At 28.8% G+C, this 17472-nt stretch overlaps 1 long non-coding RNA gene across 4 annotated transcripts in view; it reads left to right on the forward strand.

The window, feature by feature from the left end:
• The window catches only part of LOC107437847 (uncharacterized), a 336010-nt gene extending 319261 nt beyond the window's left edge, over positions 1 to 16749 (forward strand). For all 4 annotated transcript variants that reach the window (XR_011638002.1, XR_011638001.1, XR_011638004.1 and 1 more), the window contains one exon: positions 15158 to 16749. This is a non-coding gene — a long non-coding RNA (uncharacterized lncRNA). The remainder of the gene's footprint in view (positions 1 to 15157) is intronic.
• Positions 16750 to 17472: the final 723 nt, after the last annotated feature.

The raw sequence follows: 17472 nt of genomic DNA on the forward strand, positions 1-17472 counted from the left end.
AATTATCGTTCTTATTGCCAAATATGTTGCAAAGCATGCAAAGCTTAAAAATAAATTTAATTGTACAAATGGCTTTTATGCGATGTTCTAAGGTATCATGGTAAAATTACCGAATTTTATTGTTAATTTAACCACGTTTTATTAGTAATTTTGCCATAATCATTACCGAAGCCCTTTGGTAAGAAAAATTACCTTTCTTTTTAGCGTTCTCACAGAGCCAAAAGAACAGTAAATTTTTTAACATTCTTGTAGTTTTGATCATACTTTTCTTCGCAGTGCACTAAATCTAAGTCTTGCAATTTAAGCGTAAAAATTGATTAAACTTAGATGTTTTGGTAATTAAAATTTTAAATAAATGCAAATAATATTTTCAAAAATTTTTTGAATACTTACCGAATCTATGAACAATTTTTCAGTTTATACATTTTAGTAAAAGTTTCTGAATAAGGAAGGTAAATCATGCAAACACAATTCTTTATTCCATAATTGTCCTTTAAGAAGTCAAAATGCTGGTTTGTCTTACATTTTAATACATACTTACATTCATATTCCACTTCACTGTAAAATAGAGCGTTTTTAGCCACTATCATTGCTCTTCATCTTACTCTATAACATATTTGTATTTGTATACAATATTAATGAATGCCCATTGATTAAATGACTCTAAATTACATCAAGTGTTGCTTCATTATTGTTTCCATTTAATCTCAATAAGTGTATTTGCTTGAAAATATTAAAATAATAATAAAACAACTTAATATATTAACTTGTTTTAATATTATTATAATGTACTATAATAAAAACTTAATATATTAAACAAATTAAAATAATTACGTTTTAATGTAAAACAGAAAAAATTATGAGAGTCCTAGTTTGTTCTTAACATGAAATACAAAAACTACTGAGTTTTTACTTAAACTATTGCTTATTATTAATGATAGTAAAAATTTAACTAAATAAAATTATTTTTAGTTTCAGTTTAAATTTATAAAATGCACAATCTTTAATACAGTTCAATTAAGTATTATCTTAGAACTGTTTTTTAATATGCTCAAAAGTGCACTTTTAGTTTGACTAATAAAAAAAGGGTTAAGAAAAGAAAATATTAAAAACCAAGTTTAATTTAATATTTTTATTATTCTCATATCAGATTTGTATTGTGTCCTGACATAGTATCTTAATATTCAAAGTTATTTAAAAAAATATAAGATAAAATATGGATCTTATGAACACCATCAAACAATTACAATTCATTAATGTTTCTAAAGAACAACCTAGACAATAATTTTACCGATTTTTTGCATTTTTTTTTTAAATCGCATGTCTCATAGTGTTAAGCAAAATCATTGGTTGTCTCGATGCCTTGATTAGATAGTGGTTAAGGTCATTGTACATTACTGAGGTTTGAATTTAAATATTGGCTTGTAGCCCACCCAGCTTTAAATCGATAGCTACCAGCTCGTCTGGGAAGTAAAGGTGGTCAGAGCACAACACTGACCACATAGGTTGGTCCAAAGATTAAAGAGATTAAAGAGCTTTTATCACACAAAAATTTTGTTGGCTGTTCATCAGCGGTCATAAAATAAAATAAAATCTAAAGTTATGGCAATATAACAGGAAGCAGTCTGTCCATCCAATTAACCGTAAAGTTTATAGTAAAGAGCATTTTTTACCGTTACTCATCTGAAATCATAGACAGCTGGTATGGTAATAAAACCACAAATACAAAACTATACCGTTTTTAACTATTTATAACTAGTAATGTTTCGAAACTGTAGAAAAGAAATTTAATTGGACGTAGGAGTTATGATTTGTTAGATAATGGGCATTAAAGAGTGCAGGACTCTAGAAACTACATTGAAGAGAATTGAGAAAATATTGTGGTGTCACAGCGAAAACTTGAACTCCAGTTCTGTTGGTCATGAAACTACCAGATTAGAACTCTCGGCTATAATACGTTTGCTATTGCAAGAAACTAAATGCTTTCATAAGGTGGGCTACGTTGGTACAATAAAATTTTGGTTTTTTAAGCATGTCAGGTGAAAGCAGTTAATAAACAGTTTTTCTTAGAGTTAACTGTTTTATTACCATCTTATTTATGATTACTTAATTGTTTTGTTTAAATATGATAAAATAACAATTAAATGAATTGTTATTTTACCATTTTTTCGAAAAATTTCCAATGGTGAGTGAACAACAAACTGGCTGATACGAGAGAGCTTTGTTTTAAGCAAAAGTTTCATAGACAATTAAAATGGATTTATTTAACCTAAGTGTTTGACTTTTTTTTAGATAGTTTTAGTATTTGTCATCATCAATTTTTATGGCTTCTAAATAACATGGAATAAAGGACTTGCGAGTAGGATTAGGGTACAAGATATGTTATCAAAGTATCTTGTATAAAATTACCATAGTATCCTTAAAATTGTGTTAAATTAAACAATCTTAGATAATTGTTTATTCACACTATAATGTAATCAGATTCGAGGAAGACTTATTTGAAGATATAGTTTGATAAAGATTACCGTCATAAGAGTACAGCAAATTAGAACATTAATGTGGTTCAAAGTGTTTCAAAACCTAAAAATAAACCGAATCAAGATGTGAAAGAACAATTTTTTAAGCCAAAATAAGAGAAAGTGTAATTTACAAAGAAAAAAAGTATGATCACAACTAACAGTATATGGTAAAATTTACAGCATTTTTGGCTGTATGGGTGCACCAAAAAGCTCCATAATTTTTCGCTTTGGTAATGATTTTGCTAAAAATAACAATAAATTATGGTCTTATAATATGCAATAAAATTTGGTAATGATTTGATAAAAAATTTGGTAAACTACCTTAGAGCAGAGCATGATAATCATTTGTTCGGTTTAACTTACTTTTCAGTTTTATATTTTTTACTGAATATGGGGCATTAAGAACTATAATTTTCGAAACAAGAATTTCCGGTATACGGAAACCATATGAATGGAGGAATTACCGAATGATTTTATTAACCATAATTAATTTTTTTTACCAGATATGCCATTACCCTCACAGTCCGTAATTTTACTAGAATTTTTTTTTCTTCTTTATACTGAAAATATAAATATTCTGATGGAATATGTCGGACATTAGAAAATGCATTTCTCAGTTTTTAAAAAATTCCCTTCGGCCCTTTTAAGTTCCTACTTTCTAGCTAATCTACCTGCTTAGAAGAGAGCATTTACTGATTATGAACTGATAACAGAGATATATGCTGTAACATTTTATCTTATCAGGGGAGCAATATCTACCAGTGTTGGGGAAGCATACTAATTCAAATCTGCACCTCCCGATAAGTATGCTAATGCTTCAACATAAATTGTGCCATCCGACAAACTATAGAGAAAATAAATTGAACTGTTTAAATGGCTTAGACTCATGGATTGAGTTAAATTTACATTTTAACAAAAAATACTACATTTAGAAGTATTGATTTTTTTCTGATTGTTCTCAAAAATTAAACATTTTGTCTAAACAGTCTCTGCGAAAGCTGGAAACAATATTGAGACTTGATAATTTTAATATGTATTTTATACTTCTCTGTTGCATAAAAACAAAAAAATTATTTGCTACTGCAATATTTAAATATAAAAATTAATTATGGTTCTAAGATATGTTTTATACTTAAACGAATTTGTATGTTAATCACGGAAATCATGTTATACTTTTTGAAATATTTAGTTACCTTTTAAGAATCAGTTTTAAAAAAAATAATAATAAATTAGGAACCATTATTCTTCGTTTTTAGTACAAATTAGTGTAATGAAAAGGCTAAAATTGTTAAATTTGATATAGACTAAATATTATAAAAGCAATAGATTATTTCTATTTATATTAAGAAATTTCTTACAAAATTTAATAACAATAGTAGAAATTCTCAATAAATCTTCCACAGTATTCTACGATCCAGATTATTATAAATAATTTTTATATTTTTAAAAAAATGTCTTACAAAATCTTATAAAATTAGTAGAAATAGTCAAGTAATCTTCCAAATATGAAATTATCTAGAATATAGAATAATTGATAGAAGATTTGTGTACTCAAAAGTTAAAAAATATATATATGAATAAAAAATATTCAAAAATTTCTGGAATACATTTTTTTTATTCAACTTTGAAAGTGATAGATTTGATAACTAACATTACAATACCAATAAATTATTTATATCATTATTCAAATGCATTTAACTAAATTTTCATAAATGAAATGAAAAATTAGAAATACCCGAATATTTCCACGAGATTTATACCGGAAGGTAAAAAAAAAATTTGAAAAAAGCTTTTTTATGAAATTTCGAGGATGTACTGTACTAAAAGAATTAAAGTTTTATATCTGGTATTTAAAACATGAGTTAATGTCTTAACTAATAATAAATAAGAATAATAATTTATTTCAATCTTCATTAAAAAGTTTTCAATAAATGTTAATAAATAATATCAAAAATATTCAAGTAATATTCTGAATTGATTTGATCTAGAGGGTGTTAATAAAAGTTAAAAATGTGAAGTTTTCATTTTCTAGGGTACATTTTTGTTTTAAAAATATCGAAAGCATTATATTTAATACATACAATAGAAAAGTAAAAAATTATCTCATTCTTTAGCATAACGTTTTATTAATTTTTATAAAAAATATAATAGCAATACTCAAGCATTATTTCAAAATATTAAATGCTTAAAATTATCCTTACCAAGAATTTCATCTTAAAATTTCTTGATTACATTCCTGTTCTGAAAATTCCAAATATCTTACATTTGGTACACTTTAAAGTATTTCAGATGAAATAATGGTAAAAAATACCGGCACGTAGGATGCCGGTACTTTTAACGGTAATGCCCATTTTTACCAGTACATAATACGGAGCAAAATATCAAATTGTAATTTTTACAGTAATAATTACACTAAAATCACTGAATTACTCTAATTAAATAAATATGACTGTGAAAATTACGGAATAATTTTTTATGGTAAAAATGGATTCCAAGGTAAAATGCATTTTATGTCACCCAAAGGGCTGATACTTTATACTGTAATTTGACCCAGAATTTTTTTGCAGTGTACAAACATGGCAAAAATAATAAATTATTTCTACCTGCATTAAAATTTTTGTTTAAATATTTTGAAAATAACATAAATACATGAGCAACATTCTAAAATATTAAGAAAGCTTGCGCATTCACACAAAAAAGTTTAAAAAATATTTATATAGATTTTTTTAGAAGTTTTATTCTTATTATAAGAGCAAGTTCTTAAGCTACTTCATTGTAAAAAATTCTTTTAGCTGAATAACAATTGTTTGCTTTAGAAAAACTTCTAACGAAGAACTTAGAACGCCAAGTTCTTAGAACAAACTTTTTCATCAACGTTATTAGAAAACTTACGCTTTAATAATTCAGTTTTCAAAACATAGAGAACTTTATATGCATAACAAAGTTTCAGATAGTTTTTTTTTTCCTTTATGTCTTCAGTAAACGTGTCGAAGTTTTGGCTGAATTTTTTTTTTTACATACTTACAATTTCTACCCATAAAGTCTTTTAGCTCGACAAACAGCAGTTTATTTTGGAAAAACTTTTACGAAACAATCATAACTTCATTTTTAAACTAAAAAAGAAAATTAAAAACACTACTTCATCAAAATTACAGAGAAAACTCAAAAGTTTTCATTTTTTAAAAAAACTTAGTTTTAAGATATTTTTAAAACTTAAAATTGAAGACTCTATCGTAAACTTTCTTACAGCAATCAATTACTTGTAACTTAAGAGATTAGATTCGTGCAGTGATAGAAAAAAGTTATCGGTACTTCTCAAAGAAGAAAACGATATAAACTTGCATGAAGTGAAATGAAATGAAAAAAAAAATTTTTTTAACATATTGCCAGATTGAAATGGTTTCCAATCACTTTTCCAGTCCGGAATCAATAAAAGTTATTTCTTTATTTTTATTTTTAAATATTCCCAGTTTTTCCCTCCACTTATGTTCCGTAGACGAGAGCAACGGAACTTTCAAACTTTTGATCCAGATATGCTGTTGACAATTCATCACATAGTCAGCGTTTCGGGAAAGTACGTAGCACCTTCTACTTCATTCTATAGAGCAATAAACTGACATAAAAAAAAAAAGACTTTCGTGTGTAGTCTTAAAAGAAAGAAGAAATATATTGTGAAGAAAAAAAAATGAGGATGGCACAATTTGTTATTGAAACATTCACTACTCTTCGAACAACGGCCATCAATTCAATTTTTAGAGAAGGCTGGACTAGAGCTACCAGGCATGCGCGTGTCCTGGATGCAAGCCCCGCCTTTATTCTACCTCTAAAAATCATTAGTGCATCCTTTTGTTATCTCTCTCTTCGTGCTCTTATCTTTAGGGGGGTTTAAAAGAAGGGGGTATTGGGGGGTGAGAAGGACGCGCGAGATAAAATTAATAATCAGAGACCCCACCCATCTTGCTTTATATCATTAGAAAAGGTAGTGGGGGGAATTTCTTCTGCCATATGCTAGAGTCACCCCCCTGCTTTTAATACGTGGAATAACAAATGATTTGGCATCCCTAGCCAATTTTTTTAAGAGCCAAAAGATAAGAATAATGGCGAGGATTTTTGAGAGTGAAGGGTTAGTAGTGTAGGCTGAAATATAAAAGAATCCGATTTCTTGGGTTGAAGTGTAAAATACAGGAGACGGTGTGTTGTAAAAGGAATATTTTAGTCGCCTGGGTAAGAGCAGTAGTAATCGTGAGTAAGTAATCCCGTTGAAGCCGGGTCGTTAATACTCCTATATTGTTGTCGTTTTACTGTCATGATATGTAGACCCCATTATCAGACATATATTTTCACGTCTACATGTCACGTGTCTTGTGCTATTTAACTGGATTAGAATAGGTGTGAAATATGATGCGGGTGGCGAGAAAAATTGCGAATGGTATTATAACACTGAGTAATCGTGTGGGAATTTCAAATCTAATTATATTTTAACATTCCGAGAGCAAAGCATTTGTGCTTATTTTTTAGGTATTTCCTCTTTTGTACAATGCTTTTCCATTGAGTAATAAATAAACCAAGACCTGACCAGAACCAAACCAAAAACCAAATTACTATGTAATAAGGCAACCTAAGCAAATATGGTGCTTCTAAAGCAAATATGGTGGCATATTCCGAATCTTCAGATGGTTACTATACTGATTAAAAAAGTATGGTTAAAACGACCAGAATATTATAAATTTTACCGTTTCTCTTGCTCTAAAGGAACAACCCAAAATCTCGGTAATTTTTACCGAAGCGTTTTGGTTATGATTTTGGTAAAATCAACGATAAAACAAGGTTTTATAGTATGGTAAAAAAATTGGTGATTGTTGTAAAATTTTGCAAATTTTATCTTGAAACCATAGTGCCTGGCATGAAAACTTTTCAGTTTTGTATTTTTTACTAAATGTGTGGTAATAGGAACTATAATTTTGAAAACCAGACTTTACAGAAAGCCGTTGCCATATGAACGGAAAAAATGGCCAAAAGATTGGTTTAAATACATCTTAATAGGTCTTCATTACTGGATTTTTTTTTTTTTACTAGAAATTTGATTATTATACCGTACGGTAATTTTACCAGAATTGCTTTTCTCTGTGTAAGATACATGCACAGTAAATCAATTATTCTAAGATAATAATTCTATTTAATTAAATAAATAATGTACTAAATTTAAAATTGCAACAAAACTTCAAATAAATAGGAGTCACAAAATACAAATGAAGATAAGACATACTTCTTTTTGCTACGCATGACTACACAAGCAAAATTCTTTGATCTTAAAGGATAATAAATGCATTTCAAGAAAAATTCTTGTGATATTTTTGAATTAAGATATAAAATTAAAAAAAATAACTTCGATACAGCACTTGGACGACATTAGCATTACTCAATTTCAAAAATTTTCATTAGAGTTCTAATTTAGCCAATAGATTTTTAATATAAAAAATACGCGCTAAATGCAGAAATATGGAGGGACTATATTTATTGAAACAATAAAATTATTATTCAAATGTTATATTTCAAACCTTTAAAATTGTCCATTTAAAACACAAATATTACAGCTTACAATTAAAGCGAAAAGCAGAATAAAGAGCCAACCTTCGTAGTTTCTACAAACTTCTTCCTTGTAATCTTGGATTTTTGATTGAATTTTTGATTTCGATTTTTTTCGATGTTCTTTGCTCCAACAAACTTTTGTGGTTAAATATAGTCATTCGACACTCTACACTTCGAAAAAAGGATTGAAAATGAAAGCTCCGCATTATTAGATTACTATAAATAATACTTCGCAATTTTAGCACAGCCAAGGATTTTTTTTCTGGAAAATAGATGCTAATAAATTTGTGCGACTACAAGAGGAAAAAAGTTCTAGTAAAACTACTGTACTCCTTTCGGTAAAGACATTTCTGTTAAATATATATATATATATATATGAGCACATATGAGCGGTGTACCTGCAAGCGTTGTTGTTCCACAACTTACCGGTTACTAAATGACATGTATATATCAGCAACAAAATCCATTTGAGAAGGAAACTAAAAATATAATACCTTCAGTCCTCTGGTGAAAAAAAAGTGCTTCAAAAAGAAACAATCACTAAGCACCATTCTTTTCAGAAGAACAATAAACATCTTTATTTTGTTCTGGTGAACATCCTTTAGGCACTATGTCGTGGACAATAAGGTGGTGGATCAGGGGGAGGTGATTTGTCGCGGGAAAAAGGCCACAATCTTAGAGATCTCGTGGACACATTGCTCAATCAAGGAAAGTGGTAGATAGAAGATTCCATATTCTCAAGATCAAGAAAAACGGGCCAATTTGTAGATTTCATATTCAAAAGGAATGATGTGCCTCCTAGGAGGGAAGGTGGAAAAAGGAAAGGGCTCCGTTTAACGGAGAAGTAACAATCCGAAAATACAAAAATCGAATGCCCCGCCCCAAGCGCACGCAGCCCTTAAATAGCAAAATGCTATAAACAAGTTACAGTTAGAAAAAATTAGAAGTTACGATTAAATAAGCAGCAAAAATGTGAAAGTAAAAGTTAAAGTATTTAATATTTTGGATAGTTACGGCTAAGAAACTGCAAAAAATGCAGAAGTAAAAGGTCTCACGTGCATAGACCACAAGAGCCGACGCACCTGCTATTCAACAGGAATTGAGGAGAGCAACATACCAGTTCACTTCCATAAGGGAAAGTGTAAAAAATACTGAATTAACTCAAGGGACTATATATATTTTGAGATCTAAAAATAGTGAGTGACCNATTCCGTTCACCCGGGAATAGGGAAAAATACAATTTCCCCTTCTATAAGTAGAATAATTTAATTAATTAATTAATTATTGAATGGAATAACGAATTGGAATAACAAGAATTAATTAATTTCAATTAATTATTACTCTTTATTCTAATTCGAATAGCTAACATGGGTAAAAAGTTTCCAAGAAAAATATTTAATCTAAAAAATGCAAAATAAAATCATTCGGAAGAATTCCGTTCACCCGGGAAGAAGGAAAGATGCAATTTTCTCATCTATAAATAGAATAATTTAATTAATTAATTAATTATTGAATGGAATAACGAATTGGAATAACAAGAATTAATTAATTTCAATCAATTATTACTCGTTATTCTAATTCGAATAGCTAACATGGGTAAAAAGTTTCCAAGAAAAATATTTAATCTAAAAAATGCAAAATAAAATCATTCGGAAGAATTCCGTTCACCCGGGAAGAAGGAAAGATGCAATTTTCTCATCTATAAATAGAATAATTTAATTAATTAATTAATTATTGAATGGAATAACGAATTGGAATAACAAGAATTAATTAATTTCAATCAATTATTACTCGTTATTCTAATTCGAATAGCTAACATGGGTAAAAAGTTTCCAAGAAAAATATTTAATCTAAAAAATGCAAAATAAAATCATTCGGAAGAATTCCGTTCACCCGGGAAGAAGGAAAGATGCAATTTTCTCATCTATAAATAGAATAATTTAATTAATTAATTAATTATTGAATGGAATAAGGAATTGGAATAGCAAGAATTAATTAATTTCAATCAATTATTACTCGTTATTCTAATTCGAATAGCTAACATGGGTAAAAAGTTTCCAGGAAAAATATTTAATCTAAAAAATGCAAAATAAAATCATTCGGAAAAATTCCGTTCACCCGGGAATAGGGAAAAATACAATTTCCCCTTCTATAAGTAGAATAATTTAATTAATTAATTAATTATTGAATGGAATAACGAATTGGAATAACAAGAATTAATTAATTTCAATTAATTATTACTCTTTATTCTAATTCGAATAGCTAACATGGGTAAAAAGTTTCCAGGAAAAATATTTAATCTAAAAAATGCAAAATAAAATCATTCGGAAGAATTCAGTTCACCCGGGAAGAAGGAAAAATGCAATTTTCCCATCGATAAGTAGAATAGTTGAATTAATTAATAATTGAATTGAATAACGAGTTAGAATAACGAAAATTAATTAATTTCAATAAATTATTACTCGTTATACTAATTCGAATAGCTAACATAGGTAAAAAGTTTCCTAGAAAAATATTTAGTCTAAAGAACTCAAAAAAAAAAATCGTTCGGGAAAATTCTGTTCTCCCTGGGAAAGGGAAATACGCAATTTTCCCTTGTATAAGTAGAATAGTTGAATTAATTAATTATTGAATTGAATAACGAGAATTAATTAATGTCAGTCAATTTTTTCTCGTTATTCTAATTCGAATAGCTAACATAGGTAGAAAGTTTCCAGAAAAAATATTTAATCTAAAGAATGCAAAAAAAAACATTCGGAAAAATTCTGTTCTCCCGGGAATAGGGAAAAATACAATTTTCCCATCGATAAGTAGAATAGTTGAGTTAATTAATTATTGAGTTGAATAACGAGTTATAATAACGAAAATTAATTAATTGCAATCAATTATTACTCGTTATTCTAATTCGAATAGCTAACATAGGTAAAAAGTTTCCAGGAAAAATATTTAATCTAAAGAATGCAAAAAAAAAATCATTCGGCAAAATTCTGTTCTCTTGGGAATAGAGAAAAATACAATTTTCCCATCCATAAGTAGAATAGTTGAATTAATTAATTATTGAATTGAATAACGAGTTATAATAACGAAAATTAATTAATTTCAATTGATCATTACTCGTTATTCTAATTCAAATAGCTAACATATGTAAAAAGTTTCAAGTTTCCAGGAAAAATATTTAATCTAAAGAGTGCAAAAAAAAAAAAAAAAAACATTCGGAAAAATTCTGTTCTCCCTGGGAAAGGGAAAAATACATTTTTCCCATCTATAAGTAGAATAGTTGAATTAATTAATTATTGATTTGAATAACGAGTTAGAATAACGAAAATTAATTAATTTCAATCAATTATTACTCGTTATTCTAATTCGAATAGCTAACGTAGGTAAAAATTTTCCAGGAAAAATATTTAATCTAAAGAACGCAACAAAAAAAATCATTCGGGAAAATTCTGTTCTCCCGAAAATAGGGAAAAATACAATTCTCTCATCTATAAGTAGAATACAGAAGGAAAAAAAATAGCAAGCATAAACGATTTTTTCTATTTATTCCCATTCAGCGATGCATATTCGTTTGTAAGCCCTCCCTCTTCAACTTGAAAAACTTGTTCAATCGATAAATTCTTTTGGTACATCCTGAAAAGTGGAGATTCAGAGAGACAAAATTCGAAAAGGGTGCCGGGAGGAGTAAAGTAGTGAAGAACTTGCTAAGAAGAAGACAAGCTTAAGAAAAGGACAAAGCAGAAAATGGACACAAGGATTTCACGCGATTCCTTGAGGGGCAACTCTGACTTAAAACATCCAGAGAAAAGAACATAAAAAAGAAATTTCAGAATGTTCGAAAATGTATCCATTTGTATGTCTTTTTCATCCATTAATTCCAAGCCCCTCCCCGTTGGGAATATCACCCCTTTATACGAACATATAAGCTCTGTTCTTAATGTGTGACGGGTGTNAGGCGATTTTATGTGTTTTTCTTAAAATATTTAGTACCATTTCACATTCTTATGCTTCCTTTTATGTTTCTCCTATATGAAATAGTACACGATGGCTGGATCGTTTCCATCGCGCGCACCCAGCTCTCACCGACCACATTGCTGACGTAACATATCCGCAGTAGTAGACGGATCATGGATTTGAGTCCCCTTGCCGTCAGGCTAACCATCGAACGCTTTCATGGTTTTACTCTCCATGTAACGCCAATGCTGATAAGTTCCATCAAAATGTCCTCCACGGAAGCAAATTTCTCGAAATACTTTATCCAGGAGTTCTCTTGTCTCCTAGATTGTGTTCAAAATTACAAGGCTATGGAGTTGAACATTGGTAGTCTTAAACCCAAAAAAATGGGCCGGCTGTTGAACAACGGTTATAAAATAAAATGAAATTTATGCATTAATTTTGTTTTTCGAAACATTATGTATTTTTTAATTTCAAATATTGTTATTTTTAATTTTATAGATTCACAATGTAAAAGCATAACTATAAATAATTTTTTCTTTTTTTTGCAGCACTTGGAATTATTGTACATTGGCCTCAGAAAGTGCTAGAACTGCAACCCTCTTCTCGTTACCCAATAGACACCTGTGGCGAAGCCACGGCGGTGGAGCAGCGTCACCCACGTCACACAACCACAAACCCGTTTATAGGGTGGGTCACACTCACACAATCACACAGAAGAAAGGACATAAAACACAGAGAGAGAGAGAGAGAAAGAAACACCCATGCCCTGAACGGGAATCGAACCCGCAACCATCAGCTCCGCAGTCAGGCACGCTAACCACTCGACCACCTGGTTGGCAAAATCTATTTGTTATTAACTTCATTAAGACTTCTACTCCTAAATGACTCCCTAAGCTCATATTTCTTCTATTTCAAGAGATTTTAAAAACTTAAATTTGAGACACTATAAAATTTAATTGTACTATGCTTTATGTAACACAAGAATATTATTCAGTACAAACACGATTAATGCTTTTACTCTTTTAAACTATCATTACACATTTTTACCCTTTCAAGAAATTCTCAAAATATGCAAATTCCTGATACAATAAAATTGCCAATCAATATGAAAGATTGTAGGGATTGAACAGTAAAATACTATTTGTTAAAAAAAACTCTACAATGACTTTAAGTTATCCTAAAGACCACATTTTTTGTTCTATCAAAAGATTTTCACTGTGCATAGATTTATCATACTATAAAATCTCTATATCTTGATTAAACAATAAAATACTTTTACTCCTTTAAATTATCGAATAAACCCATTTTTTGTATTTTACTAGAGATTTTAAACATCTGTAGATTTGAGATAATATTGCCAATATATATAGTATTTATATATAACACCAAAATGCAATTCAGTGTAAACTCTATTAGCACTTTTAATTTTTTAAACTACAGTAAAGATGTCCAATTTTTCCTTGTAAGAGATTTTCAATACATGTAAATTGAGGATACAGTGAAATTGCTAATCTAACATAAAGATTATGATTCGAGATACAATAAAACTACTAATCCACGAAAAATGTGCATTCAAAAATAAAATATATTATTTATTGTTGTTGTAGTAGGCCATTAAGGCATTGGGAGGAGCGATTGTTATTGTTTTCCAGTATCGCCATCTCTGTCCAAGAATTTAATTTCTGCCACACCCATACATCACACCCGTTTATAGGGCGGACCCATTCATACATCAAAAAATCGTAATTTTGATCTGAACCAGAGAACAATCAATCTAAAATTCAGTACCCTCAGAGGTATAAATTGTAGTAATAACATGGAGGACTTTGTGACCCAACATATTTAACGTGCACCAGTCACCATTTACTACGCGTGGAGTCTTCGCCCTGCTGAATTCGAGCTCCCATTCTCACAAACTTGAGTCCAATTCCCTACTAACCATATATATTATAAAATGATTTTAACAATTTTACTCCTTTAAATCAATATACAATTAAATATTTTTGCTTCCCTCTCAAAAGACTTATAAAGTTGAGATACAAAGAAAGTGCAAATTTTTTTTAAAAAAAAGTCATGTAGATTGATCTATTAAATAGTATTCATCATGAAAGTTATTAACTGTTTTACTCCTTTGAATTATCATACAACCTCATATTTTTGCTTCTCTGTCTAAAGACTTTTAACATGTGCAGATTTGTGATGAAAGAAAACTGTTAATCTTCATAAAAAAATCATCGAAATTGAACAATAATATGCTTTTGATTATAAAATTTATTAACACTTCTAACTCTTTAAATTAGCAGCACGACCCAAATATTCAATATATTTTCAACAATTTGAATATATTTTATTTATATTACTATAAAATAGCCAATCTATCTTTATTTGCATTTTCAATCAATCATGTAAATTAAATAGTACTATATGAATGATTATAAACTTTTTAAACCCTGATTCCCATTTTTAAGTCCTTTAAAAATATGTGATATTTATGTAATTTTAATAAAAACTTTAGCAAAAATACGAAATGTGAAATGACCCATTTATAACAGAGACGTCCAAATTATATTTGAAGCCCCCTGGATTTTTTAAAAAATTTTTATTTTTATTTTATTTTTATTTATTTTTTTGTACTTGACACGGAAAGAGCTTCTGTAACAACTTAAAACAAACTTTGCTATGTTACTTATTTTTCACCAAAATGAAAATAGTTTGTGTTAAAGCAATTATTTTTTATTATTTCAAGCTTAAAAACAATAAATAGATGGTGCTTAACAATTTATTAACCGGATGATTAACTGAAGCAAAAAACAGCGCAAGTGAAAGAACGAAAATGGACATTTTATTGTGTATAATGTTTGTAAGTACATCAATGGACATACTATTGTATTGTCTTACTTGTTAAATGATTAATTGTTTTTATTTTATATGAAATTGAATTTAGATTTTGTGATTTAATAATAATAATTTTTATACTTTTTGTTTTCCACATTTGATATTTATCTCCCTATTATTTATCTAAGATAAGAGTAAATTTTAATTATTTACTTATAGTGGGGATTTTTAATATATGGATTTCCTTTTATTTTTTCCAGGTAAACGATTTAAATCTGTGAGATCGTGATCTGTGTAAGATTTAAATCAAGAAAATACATTTCATTGACAGATGTTAGCTAAAATTTTGGGGAATGAAATAAGAATGAAGAATTTACTCATTCGTGATTGCATTAAGGTTGATGAATCATCAGCCTGGATGATGAATTATCTGGCTGGTGAATTAAATTGAGGCTGATGAATCAGCTCGAAGCTTGTGATAGCCAAGCAACTTAGATTCCTGTAATTCAAGAACTTAAGAACAAAAGTGATGTTTTAAAAAAATCAGTTATGAAATAAAGAGAAGATGACGATTTTTTAATAACTACCGTTTAAAAAAAATCCGAAGCTTAAAAAAATCACATGTTGAGTGATATTGTGAAAATATCTGTCATGGAACAAAAAAATCAAGAAGCTTACAACAGCCTACCAATTTAAATTTCCTAAACTCATGGGCTTAAGAACATGTTACGTGGTATTTTAAAAAGTCAGTTATAGAACTAAAATAACAAGAAGTTTTCGATTTCGCTACAGCATAAGTTTCTAAAATTTCAGAGCTTAAGGGGAGAACGTGTTAAATATTCTGAGAAATGGATTTAGGAAACGAAAACATTCAAATACTTGCAATATCCAAACAACTAAGGTTTCAAAAATTTAGGAGCTTAAGGAAAGCATTAATATCACATGTTAAGTGATATATTGAAAAAAAATAGTTATGGAGCGAAAACACCGTGAAATTTATAATATCCAAGCAATTTAGAATTTTGAGGTATTTTGGAGAAATATTTTGAGAATATTTTGAGTGATATTTTGAGAAAATCTACTATTATAGAAAGGAGATACGAAGAAGCTCATGATATCTTAGTAATTTTGACTTTAAAAGCTTAAGAGCATAAAAAAACAACATGTTAAGTGATGTATTGAAATAATTTGTTATTTTAAGAAGACAATACGAAACTCATGGTATCCTAGTGACTTAGACTTTCAAAATCTAAAGATATAAAGTAACAATGTGTTAAGTGTGCATTGAGAAAATCAGTTGTGAAAAGAAAATACTGAGAGCTACTTAGAAAACTATCTTTCTCAGTTAGGAACACAAAAAACATGGCAAAATAAATTTATGCTTCCGTACTTACGACAGACCATAACAATACTTCTAAAACTGATAAAATGAGTTTTTTTTAAATGTGTTGTTTAATATGTTTTTTCACAGAGCTCTTCAATTGTCTAAGTATTTTGAACTCATATAGTTACGTTGAAATAAAGAGTGCCTTTTATAAGCAATCATAGAAATATATTTTTAAAAAGAAAGTTTTTTGTACAGACAACAGAAAAATCATCGAATATATCGACTTTATTCTAAGTTACGATTCTCTTAATCCGAAGAGCCAACTAAAGGTATGTTTATTAAAAACTTCAAATTACAATCAAAATAAGTTGAAATAAACACAAAACAATGTATTAGAAAATTTTCCCATTAAATTCAGATTCAGCAGCAGTAGCACAATGTATTTAACTGAAATTTTACGAAGAAGCTGTAATAATTTCAAATGTATAATAACAAGATTTTCATTCATTAAAAGATTTTAAAGAATTGTGGTGTAATTTCAATATTTTTTTTATTCCTTTTGCATTCTATTTTATTTACTTATTTATATTTCTTGTTTAATTTCCGCAGCCCTATCGGTTGAAATATTTCTGAATAATAATCAGAAACTCTGAGAGAAAATTTCGTGTTCTCTTACATGAATTTGCTGCAATAATTGTTTCCTTAACTTTAAATATTTTCCTGTTATAAATTTTTGAAAACTGTGAACAGCCTATATAAACTGATGCAAATTTTTATTGAAAAATATAATCCCATTTTATTTTTGAAATTCTGATAAAATTTTTCGCTCAAAAATTTAAGCAATTTTAAAAAAACGAAAACTTGACTTTAGAAGAGAGTCAAAACTTTCAATTCCATAAGCTTGTAAGTCCCTGGTTTCAAAGCCAAATGAAATGTTTACGCTTCCTAAACACTTCGCCTCCTTTCTCTTGATAACGCCAAAGATTTACGAAAGCAAAATAGCTCAGCAAATATTCGAAAAAGATGTTCGATCCGAACACAATACGAAAGAAAAAAACTGTTGGAGAAAGGCATTCGTTTCTGCGAAGGGGAATGAAAATCTCTGAAAAGCAAAAGATTTCTCTAATCGATTTTGCTCGAAATTTCTTTTCCCACCCCCTGGACGTTTGTTTAACTGGCTAGCTTTTTTTCTATATATGTATATGTATATAACCTATTCCTTGCGATCTCGAATGACCAGTTCACAGT

The sequence above is a fragment of the Parasteatoda tepidariorum genome, chromosome 10 (genome assembly GCF_043381705.1).
Source record: "Parasteatoda tepidariorum isolate YZ-2023 chromosome 10, CAS_Ptep_4.0, whole genome shotgun sequence".
NCBI lineage: Eukaryota > Metazoa > Arthropoda > Arachnida > Araneae > Theridiidae > Parasteatoda > Parasteatoda tepidariorum.